Source organism: Macrotis lagotis, chromosome X, assembly GCF_037893015.1.
Source record: "Macrotis lagotis isolate mMagLag1 chromosome X, bilby.v1.9.chrom.fasta, whole genome shotgun sequence".
Classification (NCBI taxonomy): Eukaryota; Metazoa; Chordata; class Mammalia; order Peramelemorphia; family Peramelidae; genus Macrotis; species Macrotis lagotis.
The window spans coordinates 360,268,870-360,296,350 of NC_133666.1; the positions used below are offsets into that span (position 1 = coordinate 360,268,870).

The window sequence follows — 27,481 nt, forward strand, 5'->3', positions numbered from 1 at the left end:
TAAGAACCCAGCTTGGGAATGCCAACCTCAGTTTAAAGGACTCAGTTCAAAGCACACTCCTTAAAACCACAGCTTCCCAGCTCCCAGGAGTATATATTTACGCTTAATAAGAAGTAAACAATGATTTCAAAGCAAAGTTCAAAAATTTATTAAAATAATCCATCCAGGGATGTTGTCAAACCTGTGGTCTCAGAGGTCTTTTTGAATGCTGCTCAGTCGAACACAAAATTTCCACCACTAGATGTCCCTCTGTTGGACTTAAGGTCTCTACTGAATGCTAATCAGCTAAAGGGGAAGTTTCTGCAGCCTCCAGCTTCTGATTTAGCTGTAAGACTTCTCTTCCTCTTGGAAAATGTGCGGCTGAAATATTGATTAATCAGTTATTTTTTAAAGATTAAAGCCCATGAGCTTATTCTAGCTTTTTTTTAGAATAGACAGAATTCTTGCTAAAACCACCAAAAAGTAATTGTTTAGCTTCTTTTTACCTCAGTCTTGATTAGTGTAAACTTTTCTTATTGGTTCCTTTAAAATGAATGGGGTACTATAGTTATCTGAGGCTAACTAAATCCACCAGGTTTATCATTTTTTTTGACTGACTCCCCTTGCTGGCTTAGGGCTAATAGTCCTTCTATCATAGTTGTCACCCCAGTTTTTTGGGGAAAATTCCATATAATTCCCAGTCTTAATCTCTGAATTCTAAAGCTTGACATTTTTTTAATTTGTTTTTTGGCAAGGCAATGGGATTAAGTGACTTGCACAAGGTCGAACAGTGAGGTAAGTATTAATGTCTGAAGTCATATTTGAATTCAGGTCCTCCTGATTCCAAGGCTGGTGCGCTATCCTCTGTGCCACCTAGCTGGCCCCTGATATATTTTCTATGCCACTGAGAACCAGATTTTCAAGATTTTCAGGATGATTTATTTCTATGACTATTCAAGAAGTTTTTTTGTCTGTAGATCCATCTGCATACATACATAATTATATATATACACACATATTTATGTATTTATATGTATATATACATATATTTCTATATATTAATATATAAGCTAAAGTATGCAAAGGAAGACTGTTGATGATAATTATGTTATTAGGCATATCTAAAACTATATCATAGATAGATGATAGATGGATGGATAAATAGATACATAGATAGAAGGGAATTTAAGAGGAGAAGGAATTCCAGAAAAGTCCCTGAATATTGCTCTTTTAATTCAGAGATTATATAGCATCCTGGATGGAGAGCTGGCCTTGAAACCACAGTAATCTGGGTTTAAATGTCTGCTGTGATGCATAGCATATGTAAATGGTTTAGTATGACACTAGGCAAATCATTTAATATCTCAGCCCTCGAAGACTTCAAGTTGCAAAGAAGTACTGACATGGTGGAAAATAGAACTTTCTTTCCCAGGAATTTGCTTTCCAAATGAAATAACAAAATTAACCCCTATCTTCTTTAGTTTCATGAGTATCAATAGAGAACAGATATAAGTAAAGAATATCTAGATTCAAGTTCCACCACTAAAATCTGTTGGGATAGTCACTTATACTTTAAATGCTCAAATCTCCAGGTCTGATCCATATTTATTCTGATCCATATGTAGCCACTGGATCCAGATATCTCCAGAGAAGAAAGTGAGTCTGCCTGCTCAGAGCCCCAATTCACTTGCATGTAATTGTATCCCCTTGCTGATGTCATGGTTTTCTTTTACAGCAAAGTTAAAAACATCTGTAAATATTAGAAGAGACCCAACTGCTATCAGGAGTTCTACACATATTTCCTCTCTTCCTCTCTCCCTTGCTCCCTCCCTCTATCTCTCTGTCTCTGTCTCTATTTCTGTCTGTCTCTGTCTCTGTCTATCTCTGTCTTTCTGCCTCTGTCTCTGTCTCTGACTCTCTGTCTCTCTCTGTCTCTCTTTCTCTCATTACTTGCCAGTACACTGCCCAAAGACCTTGGAGTTTACAAGTCCCAATTCACACTAACTCTCATTAGTTGTCTAAAAATAGGTCCCAGGTCAACCTCACTTGCTCTTTGATGAACTCTGATTAGCTCAGAGTGACAGTAAATAATAATTGTTCTTTTCTTTAGATCAGAAGCCAGAGTCTTCCTCCCTCTATTTTTTTTGACTATGCAAAAGAGACCATGCTTTGCTTTATTATTTTCTTACCTAACTTAATCACTGAGAAACCCCGGGTGTCTTATCCACCCAGTTGATTTTTTTTTATATTAGGTAAAAGTGATCATTCTTTGCCTCATTTACTTCTTTCCTAGCCTTAATCACTGATTGGACATTGGCTAAGTCAAAGTGTGACTTTCCAAAGATCTTAGGTCTAGGTTTCCCACTTCATCTATATTTCTAGCTTCCTGATCCAAATTTGACTACTGAACCCAGATTATTCCAGGGTGTAGAGGCTAGTAACTGAAGAGAGCTCCCCTCACTTAAATCCAATTTACTTTGCATGCCATGGCATCACCTCCCTGATGTCATGGTCTTCTTAGAGAAAATGAAGGACAGATAATAACAGCACTCAAATCAAGTCAGCAAGTATTCATTAATTATTTCCTACTTGTCTGTCGTTCTACTAATTAGGGGAATACAAATAAACTCAAAAGTTGTCCCTGTTCTCAAGAAATTCTCAACTTAATAAAGGAGAATATGTGAATACATGGGTTAAAAACTAGATGTATACAAGATAAACTAGTGATAATCTCAGAACACTATTACTAATGGGCAACTCTTTAAGACAGTAAAATGTACAAGTGATATGATCTTCTCTGGCATAATGTTACCTCATGAGGTGTTTATTATAATTAGAAGAACTTAGAAGAATCTCAAAAGTGATTTTTAAAGGTATAAAAATGAATTTGCAAATCAAAATTTACTAGGAAGGAAAACAATGTACAAGAAAGTAAAGCAAATATTCCCAACACAATCAGAATTATATCTAATGCCTCCATAGTGATCCTCTAAAATCTAAGCAGGAAGTTAGAGAGTAGTCCCAGAGATACTACTAGAGATAGCACTATTTTTTGAACTGTTTCTTTTTTTTCTCATTATCTACCTCTGAATATGAACTCAGAACTTCTTTGACACCAATGTAACTATCTGTGGTTAGGTCTTTTTTCCCTTTAGTCACTCATTTTTATTTTTAGCAATTTATTTGAATCAAGATGTAATCTGTATTGTAGACTCAAGTACACCTTGCTGTTATTTTCTGTATTTTGTCTCTGTCTTTGTGTGTATGTGTGTGTGTGTGTGTGTGTGTGTGTGTGTGTGTGTGTGTGTGTGTATGTGTATCAATTTCAGAGTTTTTTCTCTTCCTCAAAGCCAAAACTATGACCCATGGCTAAACTATCCTCAAAATGTTCTTGCCTCTTGTGGTACCACACTCACCCAGCAAATGTTTGTTTCCCCTTGCTCCCAGCCTAATAATACTTAGAGTCAGCACTGTTAGGTCTGGCTTCTGGAAACACTCAGGGTATATATATATATATATATATATATATATATATATATATATATATATATATATATATATACATATATATATATGTATGTATTTCAATACCTGTAGGTGATGATTAGCTCTCTAACTCTTCATATTAGTCTTTCATTTATTTTTACTAGTTCAAAGTTACAAATTGATGTGCTAATCTCTCATGTGTTTTGATCTATTTTCACATCTATATAAAGCTTCATTAAGTCCAAGCTGTCTTCCACTATCAGCCTATTCATTATCCTGGGAGCACAGTGGATATGTTATCTATTAAAAGACTCAAGAAGTGAATGTTCTTATTCCCTAAACCAGACTGAGTTTTGTCGTACTTGTTGAGGAAGATAGACAACAGAAATCCCTGAGAATAAGCCTTTCTTGGAATAATTCCTTGATAAATACACAAGAGATTAAGAGAGCATTGTAAGAAATAGGCTATCACATTTTTTATAACAATGATGGTAAAGAACATTAAAATGTTTCCTTTTTCCCTCTTGATTCAGTTCACCCATCTGATGATGACACTGGTGAAGGGAATACTTTCACTGTGGAAACTCTCTCCTGTAATACATATCCATTGCTTACCTGTAGTCTTAAAGAGTTCCCTGGGGCCACTCAGAGATTTGCCCAGGGTCAGCCAACAAGTATGTCAGTGGCAGATTTGAATTAAGGTCTTCTTTGTTCTAATGCTGGCTCCCTCTAAATAGACCAGGCTGTTTCTCAATGCAGCGATTTAAGCACTAATTTAAATTAAAATGTTCAAGATTCGAATTATATGATAGCATGACTGACAGATTCTTACATTCTTTAAGAAAATTTTTGAATGTCTTTGCTTAAAGAAACTGTAAAAAGTCATTCAAATTATTAAGCAGTGCAGAGTTGCTGTTGTTATTTGTCCATTCTCATAGAAGGCCATGATATCAGGGAGGTGATGACATCACAAGCACATGAATTGGATTTGAGTGGGGGGGGGGGCTGTGCTAAGTCAATCAGCCTCACTTTCTCCTCCAGAGCCACCGACCAAAAATGAATGACTGGAGACAATCCTGGATGTAAGGCAATAAGGGTGAAGGGATTTGAACAGGGCCACATAAGTGTTTGAATTCAAGTTCTCCTGATTCCAGGGCCTGTTTTCTAATCAATGTCCCGCCACAACTGAAATATATTCACTCCCTTACTATTCATCAATTGAACAAATTCTTATTTTAGCCACTGTTTGAAACTATGCATGAGAAAGACAGACACAGAGACAGACAGATAATAGTATGTATAAACAAATTAAATTGCCACAACCAATCAAGCATGATTTCTGAAAATAACTCTTTTTCACAGACACGGTTAAGAGGAACATCTTTTGTGTGCAGACCTACCATCCCTACTACCCTCCACACTAATCAATTGTTATTAAATAAGCAGTTAAACAAAAGTCCAAAAATTAGTAGTTCATGGGGCAACCAGGTGGCCCAGTGACTAGAGTACTTGCCCTGGAGTCAGTTGGACCTGAGTTCAAATCCAACCTCAGGTACTTACTAATGGCCTAGCTGTATGACATTGGGCAAATTATTTAACCCCATTGGTTTAAATAAGTAAAATTTTTTTAAAAAATTAGGTGCAACTTAAACCACAAACACTGCTTCATCTTAGCCCTTTCCCCTGGCCTTACTGTAGGCATGTAAAGCAATTCATATGGAAATGAAATTTGACAACAGACTGCAGCTACAGCCCCTACCAACTTAGCAGTCATAGTACCTAAAAATTCAGAAAAGTGAATTTTTACCACCTAAATCCTTGACATTGTCATATGATTCAAGAAGTTTGGTTTTATAAAGTGAAATTACACTAGAAAAAATTCACTGCCTTCTAGTAAATCATTGCTCACTAAGGAATAATGGGCATTTTCTCCTGACTTGCAGCTGAACCCTCCTAAATATTTTGTCTCTCCCAATTAGAATTTGTGTTTCCTTAGTAGAAGGAATGCTTTTTAAAAAAATAGTTGTACTTCCAGGACTTAGCATAGCTTTTTGTACATAGATAATCGTTATCATTATTAACTTATTTTTATTCATTACCTCTACAATGTGCATGGGAGACACTAACTTTAAGATAGAGCCTATTTCCAGTCCTTTCAGATCTCAAATGGATAGTTCCTCTTTCAGGATAGTGTTTTATTTATAATTCTGCTCTTTTCCTTTCTAAGAGATGAAAGATAAATGACAAGATGAATATAAAAGGACTTAGTTGGATAAAAGAAAATTAGGTAATGAAATCTGCAAGACAGGCTTAAGAAAGGTGAGTAGGTATTTTGGCAAGTTCAGGCATAGTTAGTAAGAAAAGACAATTGGAACAAATGTAATGTTCTATAAATTTACAGAGTGAATTGCAGTTGGTGCAAATTTGGTCCAGGAAATTTAATCAACTGCATCGAATTGATGTGAGGGTGAAAATTCGAACCTTTGTTAACATGAGGAGTAGTTATGCAAAAATAAGATTCCTGCCTCAATAGAGTAATTCTTACATGTGTTCTAAATGCAGGCTATTGTCCCATTTGCAGTATAAAGTGAAGACTCCTAAATAACTAAAGAAACTCTTCTCCTCACTTCAGATTGCTAGGGAAGATCAAGGGTTCCTAAAAGAGAGTAGTGAGGCTTCAATGGGTGTGTGGGGGGGGGGGGGATAAAGGCTTCTGAGATGGAGGATAGTATACTTGATTTTTGCCAGATGGATGAGATTGGAAGAATGCTTCAACAAGATAAATGGAAGAAAAACTACAACAACAACTATATAATTCGAATTTTAAAACCAAAATTTGATGCTCTTTGTGGAGAGAGAGAGAAAGAGAGAGAGAGAGAGAGAGAGAGAGAGAGAGAGAGAGACAGAGAGAGACAGAGACAGAGACAGAGACAGAGACAGAGATAGAGAGTATGCTTTGAAGAGGAAGTAAGTCAGGCAATGAATTTCTTTAAATACCCCTGAAATAGCAGATATGTGCTAAGGAAACAAGGAAAGGTCCTCCCTTCCTAACACCTTTCTCCTCTCTCCCCCCAAAAAATTCTTTCTCTTGAGGATTTCATAATTTAAAGAAAGAAGAATCAGCCTGTCCTTCCATTAATATTATAAACAAGTCTCAGTAACTCAAAGGTGAGAGATCATTCACTAAGAAACAAAGAGAAATAGTTTTTGCTGAGTTTCAGTAACCAGTGGTACTGAAATAGCTACTTTTTCATCATAACAACTTTAGAAAGCTCTGTTGTCATTCTGAGGTATGTACAGAAGACATTTCCAATACTTTTCAAAAGAGATGGCAACTATCCAACACAAAGTACACTTTTAGAAGCAACCTAAAAAGTATTCATAGCAAGCTATATAGGCTTAATTCAAAAATAAAAATATAAAAGACCATGAGGACCCACTTTTTTTTTAATTTGCCTACTAAAGGCAAAGAATATAGCAAAAGAATTATAATTTTGAAAGTGAATAACTGAGAGGCGGCTAGGTGGCGCAGTGGATACAGCACTGAGCTTGGAGTCAGGAGTGTCTGAATTCAAATCCGGCCTCAGACACTTAATAATTACCTAGCCTTGTGGCCTTGGGCAAGCCACTTAACCCCATTGCCTTGCAAAAAAAAAAAAAAATTAAAAAAAGAAAGTGAATAACTGGCTGAGAACGTAGTATCTGAGAAATGTATTTAGATTTCTGAATCATGGCTTCTTATATGGAATGGACAGATATAGGTTCAGAGATGGAGTATACCCAACAAAGAGTGGTAAAATTTGACTGGAATCTTACAAAAAGGACTGTACACTAAACAAAATGATGAGAAAGGGAGATTTTCTATTCAGCAAGTTATACACTGTAGAGGAAAGACACAAAGAGGGAAGAATAGAAAGTGGGAAATGCACAAATTGCCAAGAGCCAAAAATTGAAAGAAACAAATAATAAAGCCAAATGGTTGTGTATTTCTATATTCAAATCCCTAAAGGAATTAAATTAAAAGGAAACAAACTAAAGGAATTAAAGTCAGGCATAGAGGCATAATATTGGTAGTGATAAAGGATTTCATTTATCCAGAACCTGTTGGATTTCTGTATCTCTGCCAAAAGCTGTGTAGCTAATGTCTTGATTCAACTATCTGATAATTTCATTCTCCTAAAACTGGAGGAACCAATGGGAGATAATTCTACTTTGAACTTAATTATCACTTCTAAGAAGAAAGTATTTCTGTGCATAGAAATAAAGGGAAATTAGTAGGAGGTGAGGAAATGATTATTTCATTTTGAGGTTGGTAGAGAGGAAAACAAATTTAAACATAGTTTGAGATGTAATTTAGATTCTGAAATGCATACTTTAGTAGGTTCAGTTGAATATAAGGATACAATAAAATGAAACAGGGTAAATCTACTCAGGCATTTTGGGAAATTCTCAAAGATGAAATTCTGAAAATATAAGGGGAAATACTTCTAATGATGAAGGGAACTGGAACTTAATTGAAGAGACTTGTGAATGCACAGAGAACACATCATTAAATTGAAATTAAAAAAAGAAACATAGATGATAGAAGCAAAGCAAAGTAAGAGAGGCATGATCTTATTAAAGCACAAAATTTCTAGGATTAAGGAGAATTTGTTGACTGAATTCAAGAACAACAAAATAAGAAGAGAATTTTATTTATTTTAACTAGACTGGAAAAAAGAAAGTGATAGGAACTTTACTTGGAGTAGAGTGAAAAACTGACAATGAAGAGAGAGTAAAGTTGCTCAAATTGTCTTTTGTTTCTCTGGAAAGAAGACCTCTTTTCTCAAATGGTGGATCAAAATGACTACAAGGGAGTTGATTTCCAAGATTGTAAGAGAAAATAGAAGCACCATTTGTGAAATCAAGACACCAGATTCAAGTGAACTACACGTCTGAGTTTTGATAAAAAAATAGGCTAGTGGAACTGTTAAACATATTTGAAAATTAATGGAAAATGGGAAAGTTACAAAATTCAAAAGAAAAAATAGCATCTGCAAATTGCAAATTATAATCTAGCAAAATTATCTAGCACAGGCTATAGTAGAATAGCCTATTTTTCTTTCTTTTTTGGTGATATGATTACTAAGTAATGGATAAGGATAATGCTATAGTTCAAATTTACTTACACTTTACAAAAGCTTTTGATAAAGTCTGCATTTCTTCTTGTAGAAAAGATAGAAAGATATGAATAATAAGCAGAAGGATTTAGATAGCAAAATGATTACGTTGTCAGATTCAAAGAGTACCTATTAATAGCTCATTTTCAGTATGATAGAGTGATAATGTTTTTCCTTCAGTTTTGAAGAAGACCGTGACATCAGGGAGGTGATGTCATGACAAGCATATCGATTGGATTTGGGTGAGGGGATGCTGAGGTAAGTCACCAGCCTCACTTTCTTTTCCAGAGCCATCTAGGCCCAGTCAGTGGCTAGATATGAATCAGGATAACTGGAGAAGGCTCTGAGTACAAGGCAGTCAGGGTTAAGTGACTTACCCAAAGTCACACTGCTAGTTAGTTAAGTGTCAAGTGTCTGAGGTGGGATTGCAACTCCCTTCTTCTAGAAGTGCTCTCTATCCACTACAATACCTACGAGAAGTTCTTCAATGAATACCAAAGATTCTTTGTTAAACCTTGTGCTGTTTAATATTTCTTATTAATGATTTGATTAAACTGATTTTGATTAAAGTTATAGATAGTCTTTGGAATTTCACAGATTTCAGAAAGTTATGAGATAAAACTAATGAGGAATTATCGGATCTAAAAATACCTTGACAGACTAGTTAGAACATGAGACTTGATCAAAGACAATTGCCTTCTTGCACTGGAATGCAAAGAATAAATTTCACAAATTTAAGATAGGGATGGCATGGATAGATAGAAGTTATCCTAAAAAACAACAACCACAAAAACAATAAAAACAAAAAAAAGATCTAGGATGTTTGAGTTAACTTTAAACTCAGTACAAGTCAACAGTAATGTGAAAGTTAACAAAAGTTTATATGATCTTGGGCTTCATTAGGAGTTGCACAATTCCAAAAAAGTCTGAGGTTCTATGCCTTCTATCCTCTGCCCTCATCATACCTCATCTAGAACCTTGTTTTGAAAGATATTTAGTAAGCTTGAAAGTAACTAGAGAACAATCAAGATGAAAAATCCCTTGAAACTACATTATATAAGGAGGTGTTGAGGAAGCTACAGTCTGGTTTAGGAGTGGAAGACTAAGGTTGATATAGGGATTAGAGAGGATAGAGCTATCTTAATGTACTGAAGCGCTGTCCTTAGAGAGAAAATCTAAACTTGTTTTGACTCCTGAGAACAAAATCAGGAATGATGAGGAGAAAAGACCAATTTAGTGTGACTATCAAGAAAAATTCCCTACAAATGAAAGTTATCAAAGTAGAATGAGTTACTAAGAGAAGTGATGTCCTTGGAATCTTACAAAAGAAATTATAAGTTTCTTTGTCTACATTCATTGCTTAGAGTAGTCTCTAGAATCCCTTTCAACACAATAATTTGGTGATTCTGTGTCCTCTTATCACTCCATTCTTCTTATCATCCTCTCCCTTTCTCTATTTGGATGCTATCTTCTATAGTCAGAGTTGAAATAATCCTCGCCCAGAATTTTAACTTGGGAGAGAAGAGCCCACAGACATCTGAATAAATTTTTTGTATGTTTGAGAATTGCTGTGATATTCAAATTTAATAAAAGTTTTTTTTGAGTTTCTTGAAATACAAGAGAATACTAATTCACATCTGTACTATTGACAAGATATTTTCAAAATTGCATAGCTTGTATTGGCTAAAGAATAGCGGAATGAAGTTTATTTATGATGCCATACACACATGTTTATATGTTCAGGTTTTCCCAACATGAACAACAAAGAAGTTAACAAAAGCAAGAGAGAAAAAAAGACCTGATTTATGCTCTTTGAATTTTAGCAGGGGTTGATATAAGGTTACTTTTTATCCAAACCAATTTTCTTGTCTCTGAGCTCCTTTTATCTTCTCAGAGTCCCTAAGTTTTAACCAGTGAGTTATGTATGTATAAAGTAGGGGGTAAGAGGGTGAGATAAGCCTTCAATCAAGCTTTCTAATGTGCACCAAGGAGAGAAAGAGGAAAAAAGTGTTAAAAATGTTTATCATTTATTCAGTCTTTCAACAAGAGATTTAATGTTGGAAGTTGAACATTTTGAATCAACAGTTGTCAAGAAACCTCGAAACTTGGAGTCCCAGGTATCAGTTGAATATCTCACAGGATGATTTATTAGAATTCAGTTGTAGCACTAAATCAACACTAAACTATCATTTGCACTTTGCAAAATGGCTTTTCTTGTCCTTGCAGAGTAAGTTTTATATATGATACCACCAGTCATTCTAGGACTAGCTCCAAGTTCTGTTTTTCCTCTCCATAAAGCAATCTGGATACTACATTTCAGTACAATTTAGAAATAGAAAGCAAAATTCTGTGACATGTTTTAGGGTTAAAAATATTCAAATAAGTAAGAACTTATATATATATATATATATATACATATTTAATATTATTGTTGAATCATTTCAGTCATGTCTGCGACCCAATGGGGTTTTCTTGGCAGAGATACTAGAGTGATTTGTCATTTTCTTCTTCTCATTTTCCTAATGAGAAACAGAAGCAAATAAGAGGCAAGTGATTTTCCAGGGTCACACAACTAGTGAGTATCTGAGGCTGGATGTGAACTATGGTGTTCCTGACTCCAGACCTGTGGCTCCATCTACTAGAGACCATTTAACTGTTTATAAATACACACACACACACACACACACACACACAAACACACACACATATATACATATAAGAATTTATGTATGTATATGTACATATATACACACATAGGCTCACACAGGTATGTAGTACAACTAGGTTTCCTGAAGACTTCAGGGGATTCATTCATTCTTCACATTTTAAGGACCTTACCAGTTTTCTCTGTAGCCTGCTTCAATTTATCACAGGTTGCTTTCCCCCAAGAGGAGGATCCCTGATCAGTATTTTTGTTTTTGCTCCAGTTCCACCTCAACTGCCTAGCTCCCTGGGGATGGTAACCTGCCTGAACTCACTCTCCAAAGATTATTACAGTCCCATCACATCATACTCTACTAGTCCTAATGATTCTGAAGAGTCTTTGGTTGACATTTTACAAAACTTCTTCCTCATTCCTGACTAATCACTCTCTAATTATCTTCTTCTTTAACTGTCCCTCCCAATCCAAATCTACCCAACTTTTCCACTGTGTTTTCCTGAATGTCTGTTTTATAAATAACTTATTTACATTCATCTTAAACTTTAACCTTTATCACTGCTTTCTTCTTGCACTCACTGAATTCTGGTTGTTTCCAGATAACATGACTTTCCTGCTCACCCTTTCCAGCAGTAGATGAATTTTTCACTCATCCTTCTCCTCCCCATCGTGATATAGGCATCAGAATATACTTTGCTGCCAAATGACAATTTCATTTCAATATACATTCAAATTCATATTTCTTTTAAGTTCCTTCAATCAATTTTTAACTCTTTCCCAGTTCTTATTCTCATATTAGACTTCTCTATACATATTGCTATAGCTTTAAATATCCCAACTTCCCCATTCCTGAATTTTCTTCCTATTATATTATTCCTCCACTCCATCTCACATAGACATACAGATAAGCATTCTCTGAAACATACCATCATTCTTTTGTCTTCTGTATCCATGTTCACAAATTTTGAAATTACTTAATCTGATCATGATCTTTTGTCTTCTTTCATTTCTCCCTGCTTTATAACTCCTAATCATATCCTTTGTCCTCACTGACACTCTAATCTCTACTTTGTCTGTTCATTGACAGATTATTACTCATTCAATGGTGACATTTTCCTTTCCTTTCTTATTTGATCTTTTCAACTCCACATTATCCTTTATTGTTGAATCTCAGGCCTACTCATCCTATTTCTGACTTTACCTCAATAAACCTTAGCCTTGAATCACTCCTGTTACTGTTTCCTATACTCCATATCATGTATTAGAGAAAAATTCTGGGAAAAAACATGGAATTATGCTAACAAAGTCTATTACATGTTACAAAATGTGAACTACACCATCACTGTGACAAGACAATCTTTTTAAAATTATTCAGTTGATCCACAATCCTGTTAATTATGGTGACTTTTCGAGACCTGTACATTCCAACTCAAATATTCCATAGCTTCTCCTTTGCAGCTTTTCAATTCAGCTCAATTATCTCATATGACCTAATAAAAATAAGGTCATTCCTTGCACTATTCTTTTCTCATCCTCTTACTTTCCTTCATTATCTCCTCCTTAACACTATATCACATCAAGAGGAGGCCATTCCCCTTGCCAATGCAAATTCTACTCAATGAATAAATGATCGTATTCCATCTTGTCTTCTCCTGCATATTGCCCCCTCTATCATTATCACTCACTAATCTTCAGTCTCCTTCTATCTATTGACATTTTCTCTGCCCATATCTTCCATATTTTTAAAAATACTTCATCCATTCATCTTCATTATCATACTATGTCTTTCAATACTTTCATTGGCTACCTTTTTGAATAAGTTATCTATTACAATGCCTTCCATACCTTTATTCTTCTTACTTTCCTGTAGTTCAGCTTCTCTTCTTAAGTTCATTCAAATAATTCAACAAAAATTAGCTCTTCAAATTTACCAGTGATTTGTTAATGACCAAATCCAAGGAATGTTTTTTTTAGTTTTTATCTTTCTTGATCACCTTCAGACTATGTAGCTAATGATTACTTCCTTTTCCTTAATGATCTGTTTTCTTTTGGTTTTTTCCTAGTAACTCTCCATTCTTAGAATGCAGTCTCTCTTAGTCTTCCCCTCCTAGAATTCCTCATTTTAGTCAATATTCAACTTAATTGCCACTTTATACATGAGTCCACTGTTTTTTGAAGTGATGCTTAAGGAATTAGTGATTAATTAATTAACGTTTTTTAGCATATACTTTGATTTTTAGTGCTAACAGTAAAGATACTAATAATAACAAAAATAATGATAATAAAATCTATCTCACAATTGAAGGTTTGTAGAAACACTTTACAAATATTACCTTAATTGATCTCATGTATTATATACATATATTTAGTATTTCTTCATTCAATGATTTTCCTATGGCTATCAAAAATATTATTTCCAAAGACTTCACTTAGAATGATGAATTGTGATGTTTCTCTGAGGCTAAGCAATTTGAGCCTGAAAGAAAAAATATTCATAAAAGACAATGACAGAAAAATCCCAGAGGCTGTGATTTTTCAGTGTTCTATTCAGTGTGTAGCCTTTAAATGTTTAACAACTGACTCTCTAGAAAAAAATCAAAACAAAGTACAGAGGATACACTTCTAAGTTTAATCTCCATTAAAAACATCTTTCTATTAAATCTATACAATCCAAACTAGCAATAAATTAAACCCTGATTTGTACTATTTGCCTATTTCTGAGTCAAAAGGGATCACTCTGAAAATTTAATAATTGACTTTATTAAACATATTAGAGGTAGAACCAGCATACCCTTGCTCCATTATTACCAGGTCAGGAATGATATTTAGAACTTTTGCTTTCTATTTTACTTTAAAGAAACTTCTTCAGAAGAAAGTGTCATTGTAAAAATCCCTTTCTCTAAGTTGTAAGATTTTAAAAATACTTTTCTTCAATATAATGAATCTTTGTGTAATTGTCTTTAACGCCTGTCACAGAAAAAGATTTGGTGCTCCAACTAGAGTTCTAAGATGAAAAGTCCAAGATCCTGTAGGCTTTTAAAAAATTATTTATTTTCATCTAAATGTACATGAATATTTCCAAGTAGCACAATTTTCCCCCACTCTCTCTTCGCACACCCCTCCCCTTAGCATGGAACAGCCAGGTTAGCATTTTACATACATATTTTGTTAAACATGTTTTCAAATTAGTAATTTTTGGCATGAGGAATTAGGATTAATTGAAAGAGATATATAAATATTAAGATATAAGAGAATATTTTTAGTGTTCTGGTTTGGAAGTGGTTTTTTTTTTTTTTTGCTGTATGCTTTGTTTTGTTTTGTTTTTCTTCTTCTGGTTGGGGATATTATGGTCCACAACCAGTCAAATACAGTTATTCCAGTTATGTGAACTACCAAGAGCAGCTGGTTCCATCAAGGTTGTTCACTTCATAATGTTGTTGTTGATGTGTACATTGTTTTCTTGTTTCTACTCCTTTCACTCAGCATTAGATCCCATAAGTCATTCCATTAATTTCTAGTCTGACCTTTTATGATTTCTTATGTCACAATATTATTCATTTTTCTACCTGTAATTACACAATTACACAATAATCTATTAATTATCTAATACTCTTTATGTCTAAATCCTCTACACATTTTGACCTTATTTTGGAATAGGGTGTGAGATGTGGATCTATGTCTAGTTTTTGTCATACTATTTTCCAGTTTTCCCAACGATTTTTGTCAAATACTGAGTTCTTATCCAGAGACTGATGACTTTGGGTTTGTCAAGCAGTAGATTGCTGTAGTCATTTACTGCATTTTCTTTTGAACCTACCCTAATCCACTGATCCATTACTCTATTTCTTAACCAGTGCCAGGCAGTTTTGATGACTGCTGCTTTATATTATAGTTTTAGATCTGGTAGAGCTAGGCCACCATCCTTTACAGTTTTTTCATCAGTTCCCTCACTATTCTTGCCCTTTTGTTACTATTTTTTCTAGCTCTGTAAAGTAGTTATTTGGTATTTTGATCAGTATAGCACTGTATAAGTAAATTTTGGTATAATTGTCATTTTTATTATATTAGCTCAATCTAACCATGAGCATTTGAAATTTTTCCAATTATTTAGATCTGACTTTATTTGGGTGAGGAGTCCTTTATAATTTTGTTCATACAGTTTCTGGACTTGTCTTTGGAGGTAGATCTCCAAGTATTTAATGGTGTCTATAGTTATTTTAAATGGAATTTTTGTTTTCATCTATTGCTCTTGAACTTTGTTCATATGTGGAAATGTTGATGATTTATGTGGGTTTACTTTATATCTTGCTACTTTACTGAATTTGTTAATTCTTTCAAGGAATTTTTCAGATGCTTTCCTTGGGTTCTCTTGGTATTCTATCATATCATCTGCAAAGAGTGAAAGTTTTGCTTCCTCCTTGCCAATTCTCATTCCTTCTAGGCTTTTAAAATGGATGGAAAGGAAGGATATGTAGACTTAAAACAAAGTTGAGAATTTTCCTGTTGCTATAAGCAGTCCCTTATCAGGTTAAATAAGCATCACTGTCAGTACTATCTTTTGATTGAATATGATTCTAATACCTGATTTATTTTAGAATAAATAAATGCATTAATTTAAAATTACCTCTTACAGAATTCAAGTTCCTTGTAGGTAGTAACTATTTTTTTTTGTTTTTATCCCATTCAAACTCATTTTCAGTAATTGTACAACTCAATGCCTACAGACTTAAATTAGTAAAATATGTGCAAACATAGTACCGGTTTCTAAATGGTCCCTGTTTTCTAATTCCTTTCCATTCTTTTCTCTATTTTCTCTATTAAGAAAAGTGTACCCAAAGGAAGGAAGAACAGACTACTAATATTTTGAAATTTAGGAGACCTAATACCTAAATTTAGTATATTTAGAATATTATAAATTTTATAATGAGGGAAAAAACCAACAACATAGCTTTTCTAAGGTATACAGTATATATCTGTTCTTTAGAACTTTGCAAAGGTGAATGGACATCACATTTTTCATTTTGCTTTGAGAGTGCATTTAGCCATGGATTGAAATTGATTAGTGACCTCTTATACTGTGTTATACTTAGTCTGTGCTGGGGAGCAGGGTAGTTGTGAAGTAAAGCCAATTATACTCAATATACTTGAATGCAACCTGAAGTTTTATCTTCACACTTTTAAATTAATATTATTTAAATATCACTAGGAATCACATGAATGTTCTTTTTCACATTTTCTGCCAATACAGAGGTTTAGTGTAGCTAACAGTCATAATACCCAACTTTTTATGGGATTATAGTTTTCGAAGTATTCATGAGACTATTTCGTTCTCAAGTAAATCTGTGGGCTAAATAGAGGAGGTATGGTTTTCTTTGTTTTCGTTTTCTCTTTCCTTTTCTTTTTCTTTTTTTCTTCCTTCTTAACATGTGTGAAAATATTTACATTGTTAAAGGGATTTCCCTGACATTTAATAGGAGGCATTCACTGACAAGGTTCTCTTGTCTCTTTACTTATAGATCTTTATGTTATGCATCTCTCACCAGCTTTTCAATAAATGACTGAAAACACAGCAAATCTCAGTGTCATTTCTTCCATGAGATGCCCATTTCAAGTAAAAGACATTACTGAGTAAGTGAATAGGGACAAACACTTGACTTTAATCCCATAAAATATGATTCATGACCAAGTGTGTAAGAAAAGTCAAAATACATAATCATATTCTATTTCATAAATAATAAGCCTGCTTCTCTGTCCCTAAAAGTAATTTAGCTTCTTGTAAATTCAGTAGCTTTACATCTAGGTCCAGGCAGAAGTTATCTTCTGTTACCAACATCATCAAGGTGGATGAAGCAACAGCATATCTGGCTGCCAAAGTAGTTGGGGGAATGAAAATGATGTGATTTCTATGAGATGATTCTCTGGTTGGCAGAGAGACCTTTTCATTCCTATTTGCAAGTGGTTTATCAGAGAAAAAGAGGGCTGACATTATAAACATAATTCTAAGTATGAAACAGGGTTTTCACAACTTTATACAGAATGACAGGTAATTAAGAAAATTTGTTAATTATTTGTTAAATTCTTTTGCACCCCATCTTATTTAGTTTGCTAGTAAATAAGAACATATATATATATGTATACTTTTTTATTTTCCCCATTATATGTCAAAATAATTTTAACTTTCTTTTTTTCAAATTTTGAATTCCAAATACTATAACTCCTTCATTGAGAAGGTAATCTGATATATTATATATAAGTATCATGCAAAACAGATTTTCATGTAAGTCATGTAAAAGAAAACAATGACAAAATACACAGCAAGAAAAAGAGTAAAGAAAAAATATCTGGGGGTGGCTAGGTGGCACAGTGGATAATATAGAGCACAGGCCCTGGAGTCAGGAGAACCTGAGTTCAAATCCTGCCTCAGACACTTAATAATTACCTAGCTGTGTGGCAAGTGAGCAAGTGGCAAGTCACTTAACCTCATTGCCTTGCAAAAACCTAAAAAAAGGTATCTGATTTTCTTTCAGTTTCTTCCAGTTCTTTCTTTCAAGTTAGATAACAACTTTTATTATACGTCCTTCAGAATTGTCATGGGCAATTGTATTGCTGAAAATAGTTGTTATTCATACATCATCATAAAATATTGATAATACTGTCTACAGTATTCTCATGCTTCTGCTCATTTCACCTTGCATCAGTTTATGTAAGTCTTTATCCAGGTTTTTTTTTCAGAGAGGATCCTGCTTGTTATTTCTTAAAGTATAACAATTTACAATACAACAACTTGTTCAACCATTCTCCAAGTGATAGACATCATGTCAATTTTCAATTATTTGCTACCATTAAAAGAACTGCTATATGTTTTTTAAACAATAGTACTTTTCCTTTTTGTATTTTATCTTTTTGGAATACAAATCTAGTAGTGGTATTGCTTGGTTAAAGAGTATGCATGATTTATAGGCCTTTGGCTATAGATGCAAATTGCTCTCCAGAATGATTAAATCAGCATACAACTTCACCAACAGTGCATTAGTGTTTAATTTTCCCACATCCCCACCAACTTTGTCATTATCTTTTTTTTTCTTATTAACCAATTTGATAGTTGTATGAGGGGGGATTACTCACAGTTGTTTTTATTCAGTAGTGGTTTAGAACATTTTTAAAATATAGATAGCTTTAGTTACTTTGTCTTAAAACTTGTTAATAAACTTGGCTACTTTGCCTTAAAACTTGTTAATACACTATGATCATTTGTCACTTGAGGAATGATTATCATTTCTATAAATTTGATTCAGTTTGCTATATGTTTGAGAAATGAAGTCTGTAAATTTGTTTTACAGCAATGACTACCATCTATATACTTCCCTCCATTCAGTTTTCTTGTTTATTCTCTTCTCTACCTGTCCTTTTTTGCTCTCTTCATCTGCAAAAATATTTTGCTCTTGACTTTTAAATCCTCCAGACTTTCTTCTTTGATATACTCTGTCTTTCTCCCTCCTGTTCCCTCCTTCTATCAGTCCTTTAATTTTTTTCTTTCCCATATGGCAAGACAAATGTCTATACCGAACTGAATTTGTATATTATTCCCTCTTTGAACCAATTTCAATGAGAATAAGGGTCATATGCGTCTTCCTGCCATTCCATTTTCCCTTCTACTGCAAAATCTCTTTTGGGTATCTTTTATAACTTATAATTTACTTCATTCTACTTCTCCCTTTTCCACCCTCCTATCTTGACCCTTAAATTTATCATTTACCTAACCAATTCATATTCCTCTGTCTATCTATCTATCTATCTATCTATCTATCTATCTATCTATCTATCTATCTACTCCTTCTAACTTCCCTTATAATAAGAATGCAAACAATATAACCCTGTAGAATCCTTTATAACTTCTTTCTTATTTTTTTTGTTTGCTTCTTTTGAGTATTTTGAGTTACTTTTGATTGAATATCAAATTTTCTATTCATCTCTGGTTTTTTCCTCAGGAATAGTTGAGAGTCTTTTATTTCATTGAATATCTATTTTTCCTCCAAAGGAATATACTATATTTATCTGGATAAGCTATTTTTTGGTTCTAAAGCATGCATATATGTGTATGTGTATACATATACATTTGTATGCTTTTTCCCTCTAAAATATCATATTCCATGCTCTCTGATCCTTTAATGTAGAAATTGCTAAATCTTGAATTGTTCTGACTATGACTCCATAATATTTGAGTTGTTGTTGTCTGGTTGCAGTATTTTCTCCTTGACTTGAGAGCTATGGAATTTAACTATAGTATTTCTAGGAGATTTCATTATGGAATTTCCAGAGTATGATCAGTAAGTTCTTTCAATTAATTCTTCATCATTTGGTCCTAAATAATCAGTGCAGTTTTCCTTGATAATTTTTCCAAAGATGATGTACAAGTACTTTTATTTTGAAAATATGTTTCAGACAGATGAATAATTAAAAAAATATTTCTCTTGCATTTAATTTCCAGGTCAATTGTTTTTTTCAATGAGATATCATGCACTTTTTTCTATATTTTCTTTTTATATTATTTCTGTACAAATCATTAAATCATTAGCTTCTCTGTGCCCGATTACATTTTTTTAAATTTGTGTTTATTTAAGGCAATGGGGTTAAATGGCTTGCCCAGGGTCACACAGTTAGGCAATTATTAAGTGTCTGAGATAGGATTTGAACCCAGGTCCTCCTGACTCCATGGCCAGTGCTCTATCCACTGTGCCATCTAGCTGTTTCCCAATTATAATTTCTGAGGAATTATTTTCTTCAGTGAGCTTTTTGTCTCCTTTTCCATTTTACCAATTTGACTTTTTTAAAGAAGTTTGCTTCACTGATATGCAATCACTTTTCTTCATCCTAGCACTAAGAATCAAGACTGTCAAACTATATTCAGGTATAAGCAGTGCCCTGGTGCCATCAGAAAAACTTTTGCAAATCTTCTTCTAATCATACATCTGAAGCCTTAACCATCTCTATGGGGTAAGATGCCTGGAAACTTCCACTTCTATCACTGATTTAGTCACCCCTAAGACCTGCTCCTGGTTTGCTGTGGTCAGTCTACACTGGGAATATCTATCTATCTAGATCTAGATCTAGATCTAGATCTAGATGATATAGATATAGATATAGATACATATAGATATAGATACATATAGATATAGATGTACATATACATATACATATACATATACATATACATATACATATACATATACATATACATATACATATACATATACATATACATACCCCCCTCCATACACACACACACACACACACACACACACACACACACACGCACACACAAACATACTCCCTCCTATTTTGGTTTCTGTCATTAGAATTTCTTTAGAGTCATTATAGCTATATATATATATATATATATACATATATATATATATACACATACATATATGTGTGTGTGCATGTGCTCAAATAATACAAATATACATATATGTTTACATATATCCTGAAGTAATAAAGGGTAACGTGGTACCATATTTTTTTAATTTATTTAGATTTTGAATCTTAGATTTGGAAGTGTCCACGGGGTTTATCTAATATATCAACTATGTGAACTGCAAAATCTATTTACAACACTTCACAGATATTGTCATCCTTGTCATAATTATCCTTCTTTGTATCTATCAATATTTATCTCACACTCTCTCACCCATATCGACTAGCAATGTGCTAAGCACAGAGTTATTGTTAAAAGTGCTTTTTTTGAAATTATTATTATGTTTTTTCAAATGCAATTTTCAATAATAATAAATACCAAATACTCCTATAGATTCTTAGAGGTAGAATAAAATAATGGATAGAAAATTAGTCCTGAGACATAGAAGAAATGTTTTGAGCCCCTTCTATGGTCCATACTATGTGATCCTGGGATCATCACTTAGACTTTTATTATCTCTCTAAGATTATCAGGTGGTAGAGGGAATAAACTTGTTTTGTTTGATCTCAGAGGGAGGAACTTCGATCCAGTAAGCAGAGAAATTGCAGAAAACTAGATTTTAGTTTGTTATAAAACAAAAATAAAGCAAAGCAATATGGGGGAAAATACAACTTCATAAAAACTCTAATTATTCCAAACCAGAAAGTGTGTGATGTGATTATATTTCGCTGACACTGAACACTGAAGATGTTCAAATGAAAACTTAAATGACTAGTTTGACTGACGCTTATGTAGAGGATATTCTGTATGCTAGTTAGGGATTGAACCAGATGACCTCTGAGACTACCTCTAACTTTGATATTCTGTGATTTGCTTCTATTCCATACAGAGTCAGAGAAGAAAAATTTCTGGACAGAGGTAATGAGTAGCAAAATTAGAAAGGGTAATGATGCTAAATGAATGGAAAGTAAAGTGAATTGACTATAATCTAACTTAAAATGGAGAGGTATCTTTTGTGTGAGACTAATCTTAATTAACAATCCTAATTCTAATCCTAATCTTATTCTAACATTGATATAGTGCTTACTATGAACCAAACACTGTATTAAGTCCTTTAAAATTATAAATTCATTTAATTCTCACAACTCTGGAAGATAGGTGTTACAATTATCTTCATTTTATAAATGAGGTAATTGAGACAAAAAAAAAGATTAAGTGACTTCGCCAGAGTCATACAGCTAGATAGGATCTGAGTCTGAATTTGACCTTACATCTTCTTGACTTCTGGTTTTGTGCTCTCCTTACTACAATAGTCTTTTTTCATTTAAATATGACATCATATCCTTTCATTCAACATTCTCTTCCAGTCATAACTTTCAAGAGTCTTTGACCCAAGTTTTTGAAAGAGTGTCTCATCTTAATTGTTAGGAGTTAGTAGTATAGATATGAATCCTTGATTCTCCTGTCAGGACTAGGAAGGAAATTTATTGAATTGTTAGCATATATACTGGCATCTCAGACTGGAATCTTAAAAATATTTTCTCACAGAATTCAATTTCGATTGTGTGGCATTATGTTTGGGTTTTTTTTAGGTTTTTTGCAAGGCAAATGGGGTTAAGTGGCTTGCCCAAGGCCACACAGCTAGGTAATTATTAAGTGTCTGACACTGGAATTGAACCCAGGTACTCCTGAGTCCAAAGCAGGTGCTTTATCCACTGCACCACCTAGCTGACCGGCATTATGTTTTGAGTAGATTATATTTTAAAGAAATTTGCAGTAGGGTTTATATAGGAAAGCAGTTAAGTCATGCAGTGAATAGAGAACTGTACCTGGAATCAGGAAGATCTGAGTTCAAATATGGTTTCAGACTTTTCCTAGCTGTATGACCTTTGAGCAAATAATACTACCTCTATTTCCTTCAGCTTCCTTTACTATAAAATGGACATAAGGGTGGCACCTACCTTTCTGGAGAATAAAATGAGATATTACTTTTGAAGAATTTAGCAGTGTCTGGCACAGAGGCTACAAACAATATGCAAATTACCTTTTCAATCAAAGCTCCCCATTCCTATTTTGAGGACTGCCTATATGGACACATTTGTGATTCAGGATGTAGCTATCTTTTATCTATGGAAAGTACAGTGTAAGAAATAAAATTAGGATTTTAATATAATGAGCAATTCATTAGGAGCTCATTTGTATTCCTATTCAATCAAAAAGTTCAACAAACATTTACTAAATATGATTAAGAAAAATGAATTTGCATTATCTTATATTTCATAGTATGTCCTTTTAGAAATTGTCCTTCTGTGAAAATATGAATATAGGATGGGCCTGAGTAAAAATTCTAGTCTTATACAACTCAGGCATATAAACTCTTATCAATAGACACTAATGACTATAATAAACTAAAAAGACCACAGTTTAAACAAATTCACCATTACAGTTGACAAGAAAAGTATAATTGAGTTAATAACTCTAGCCTACTCAATATTTGTAGTGGTTTTTGTTTTCATTCATTTAATCCACATATACACAGTTATGCTATTTTCTGAGTGTTATTTAAAATATTTTAAAAATAGTAATAATGCTTTCTTATAATGCCCAGTGTTTCTAATACTACCTTAGTAAGGTTAGACTCCATAGCAAGTTTTAATAAAGAGTGCAGGCAGGAGCGGCTAGGTGGTGCAATGGATAGAGGACGGGCAGTGGAGTCAGGAGTACCTGAGCTCAAATCCGGCCTCAGACACTCAATAATTAACTAGCTGTGTGGTGGGCAAGCCACTTAACCCCATTGACTGGAAAAAAAAAACCTTAAAAAAAAGAGTGTTGGCATTCATTCAAAATTAGGGTCTAATTTAAGACAACTGAACAACAGATGCAAAATTGTATATTCCCATTTTCTTCCAGTTATTTTATTTTTTAGGTTTTTTCAAGGCATACGGGGTTAAGTGGGTTGCCCAAGGCCACACAGCTAGGTAATTATTAAGTGTCTGAGGCCAGATTTGAGCCCAGGTACTCTTGACTCCAAGGCCAGTGCTTTATCCACTTTGCCACCTAGCCGCCCCTTTCTTCCAGTTATTTGTAAATTGAAATAATGTTATCAATTTCCTAACAAATAAGATTATATGAGCTGGTTTCTATAAAACTAATCAATCTTGATTTCCATCACTCTTAAATATATGCAATCACTTTAACCACAGAAACTTTTCATCAGTAGTATCACTTTGACCTCAAGTCATGGTGAGTTTAGAATAGGACTTAAAATATTAATTAAACTGCTCCTCAAAAAGTACCTCATCAGTTATCCTGATAAATTTGAGATGGAACACCACAGACAAAATTTTCGAATACATAGATCATATAACCAACTGATAAGATTCCAAACTGGTAATACAGAAGTAGGTATTACACCATTTCCAAATATCCACAATAATAACAATTACTTCCATTACAGATGACACTACAAATTTAGACATGAATGTACAATTACTTATTAAATTATATGAATTTTAAAAGAAAAATTCCTGTGTAAAAACTGTAGAAAGAGAATAGAACCAATTTTGATGAATGCAAGGAAATAGTTTTACAAGACAACATAGATTAGAATCATTGATCCCTTAAACGGCAAAGAATTCAACAAGGATATACACTGAATTTGTGGGAGAGTATCTACAGGCATTGTCAATAAATCTTGATCATTTCTTATCAGATAATTTGCTTTTTTTTACTCTTATTAATCAGAAGTGGTGATAAAAGCATTTGCTGACAGAGTAATTATTTCTTGTTCATTTGTATTCCAATATATAACCTTCAACCCAGGGGCCTTTTTCAACCAAAATCTTTTATGACCTGCAAAGGGCGTCTAAAAGGTACAAAATACTTTTAGAGAAAAAAAATGACAGTTGAACTAAATGATCTTTCTCCAAGATAGAAAGGGAAAAAGAAAGCAACTCTGAGTAAAGGGGTATGGAATATGAATATGGAAGTTTGATTATTCTTAAGTCCCTTTCAAGTCAATCTTTTATAGCATTTTCATTTCTTTTAGTACACAGACATTCAAAGCCCTTTTTTGAAACTCAGTTATATAAATAATTTGGAAAATGTCTGTTATTTTAAAATGTCACCAATAAAGTTTGATTTCTATAATAGAATATATACAGGGGATTATGCATGTGCATATTAGTAATGGGGGAAAAAGGTTTTTCTCTGGTAGATGTGAGGCAAATCTTAGAAAATAGGTCATTTATTTACTTAGGTAATAGAAGAAGAATGAAAATTACACAAAATAATTATAAAACAATCGATTTCAATTTTGTGCATTCTTTTTTGTGAATTCTTTTCCTAATATTTCATGGGAAAATAGAATTACACCAGGTGTTCCCACATGACTTTAGACAAAGAACGACAATTATTTTGGCATACTGCTATAAAAATCTGTTTTTCCACTGTCCACACACAAGCTTGCACCTCTTGTAATTAAACTTGGTCAGGCAGTTTCATAAAGAAATATTTTCTGCCTACAAAGCAGAATTTTTTGAGATCAACTGATAATGAATGCCTAAAGTCAATAAACACAGAATTCAGAAAGGTGCCTTTGAAACATTACCTCAGTATAAACTAGACAAAGGCTGTCCAGCCCATGTCAACCCATTCATATTATGAAAATGAGCAGATATTTTTCCCTCCTTTACTTAAAAGCTTTTTATTAGCTACTCCCCTAAATGTTTAGTCCTACTCTTGCTTTTATTTATCATCTTTAAGAAAAATATTTTCATTTGGATAAGAAACATACATTACAAATGCTGTTTTTTTTATCTCAGTTGGAAGAATTTAAATCTAAGAAAGTTGACATAATATCCAAGAATCTACCCTTTCCCTGGCATTTGTAAACAGCATGATTATGAGGAAAATCTTAAAATTTTTGAGAAGAAACAAATGATTATTTATATTATATAAATATATAACGTAAATTTCTATGAAATAGGAACTTTTAAAGTAATCAATTTTATTCCTTCATTTCCGTAAACAATTAAAAATTTGACCAGTAGTTCAACATTTCTACTTGGTTTAAAACAATAGCAGTATATGCAATCAGAAATTTACCTTTAAGGATCACTGTGTGGTATCTTGATGGAGGATGTAGTAGTCAGATCCTGAACAATATTTGGAAATATTCTCATGAAGAGATGGGATTTTTCTGAAGGAAAAAAAATACATCACACCATTTAGCATTTTAAACATCTCTATAGAACTCAAATCTAAGGCTAATTCTGAGTAAGAAAAAAGTAAAATTACTAATAAAATTTTTCTTCAATTAGTATTTTTGTCATAAGTTGCTATCATACTTTCCACTTTTTCCTCACAAAGATGAATGTTGGGATATTGATATTATGTATTTGTATGTTCCCTAAAACTAAACTGATAAATGAGAAAAGCAATGGGACTTTTCTTAGGACATACTTTGATTTTTCAATTTCTGCCAATGGACAATCAGAGGGCTTACTAATGTTAGAGATTTGATATGAAATCACTAATGAAAACCAAAAATCAGAAGATGAATATTGTTTACCTCATTGTCCCCAAAGCAGGATAACAAAAGAAAATAATAATAAAGTTATAATGGGAAAGATCACCTTTGTAACATATAATTAATATAGAAAATGCCATATGTGCAATTGATTCATTTAATAATATTATATTGTCACATCTTGAAATATTTGTTTTTAAATTATACTCCCCTTTCCCTCTCCAACTTTCAAAAATGTTTCTCCTTCATCTAATCTTGTAGCACAATGTGCTTTTATTATTATGTTCAATATATTTCACTATTAATGATATATACTTCTACAGGCATATAAAGAAACATAGCATAGTGTAGTGAATACAATATTGAAATGGAGGAGTTGAGCCAGGAATACGTATTCAATTCTTGCTCCAGATAGTTTCTAGTTGTGTGATTCTGGGCAAATTTATTGGTATCTCTGAGTTTTAGTTTCTACATCTGCAGGGTAGAAGTAATTATAATACTTACTTCACAGACCTATTGTGAGATCAAATGAAATCTTTTTTTTTTCCTCCCAGTATAGCTACATTAACAGGTAGAACGACAGAGAGATGATTTATTCTGATTTTGTTGTTGTTTTCATTCATTTTAGTCATGTACAACTCTTCAAGAACCATTTTAGAGTTTTCTAGACAAAGATACTAGGATGGTTTGTCATTTCCTTCTCCAGCTTATTTTATGCATGCAAAAGTGAGGAAACTGAGGCAATAACATTAAGTGACTCGTCCAGAATCACACAGTTAGTATGTTTCTAAGGCTATATTTGAATCCAGAAATATGTTGTTCTGATTCCAAGCCCAGTGTTCTATCCACTGTGAGACCTATTACCTATATTTTGTGAGCTTTTGAAAATATATATCATGGAAATTAAGAATAATGAGAAAGGTAACATCTTTTAAAATTATTGTCCTTAAATTATTTTGGTTGTTTTATATTTTGTTCTTGTGATTTTAGGCAACAGTTTAGTTCAGGACAATGGTCCAGTTGCACCATAGTTTATTGGTTGAATTCTTCAGGAATTCTTGAGATTTGTATTTATGGTTTGATTATTTGTCATTTCATGAAAGATAGTGAGCTTCTGGTATATAATACTAGCCACAAGATCATTTCTTTTCTAGAAGTAATGATACATGATAGATTTTTGTGGTCTAATAATTGTGCATTATGTAGTATCTGTCATTTTCTTGTATAATATGTATTCATTACAAAAATCTTTA

General features: G+C 33.2%; 1 long non-coding RNA gene across 2 annotated transcripts in view; it reads right to left on the reverse strand.

The window, feature by feature from the left end:
- Positions 1–27,481, reverse strand: part of LOC141500697 (uncharacterized) — a 386,762-nt gene that overhangs the window by 32,989 nt on the left and 326,292 nt on the right. For both annotated transcript variants that reach the window (XR_012472006.1, XR_012472007.1), the window contains exon 2: positions 25,805–25,898. This is a non-coding gene — a long non-coding RNA (uncharacterized LOC141500697). The remainder of the gene's footprint in view (positions 1–25,804; positions 25,899–27,481) is intronic.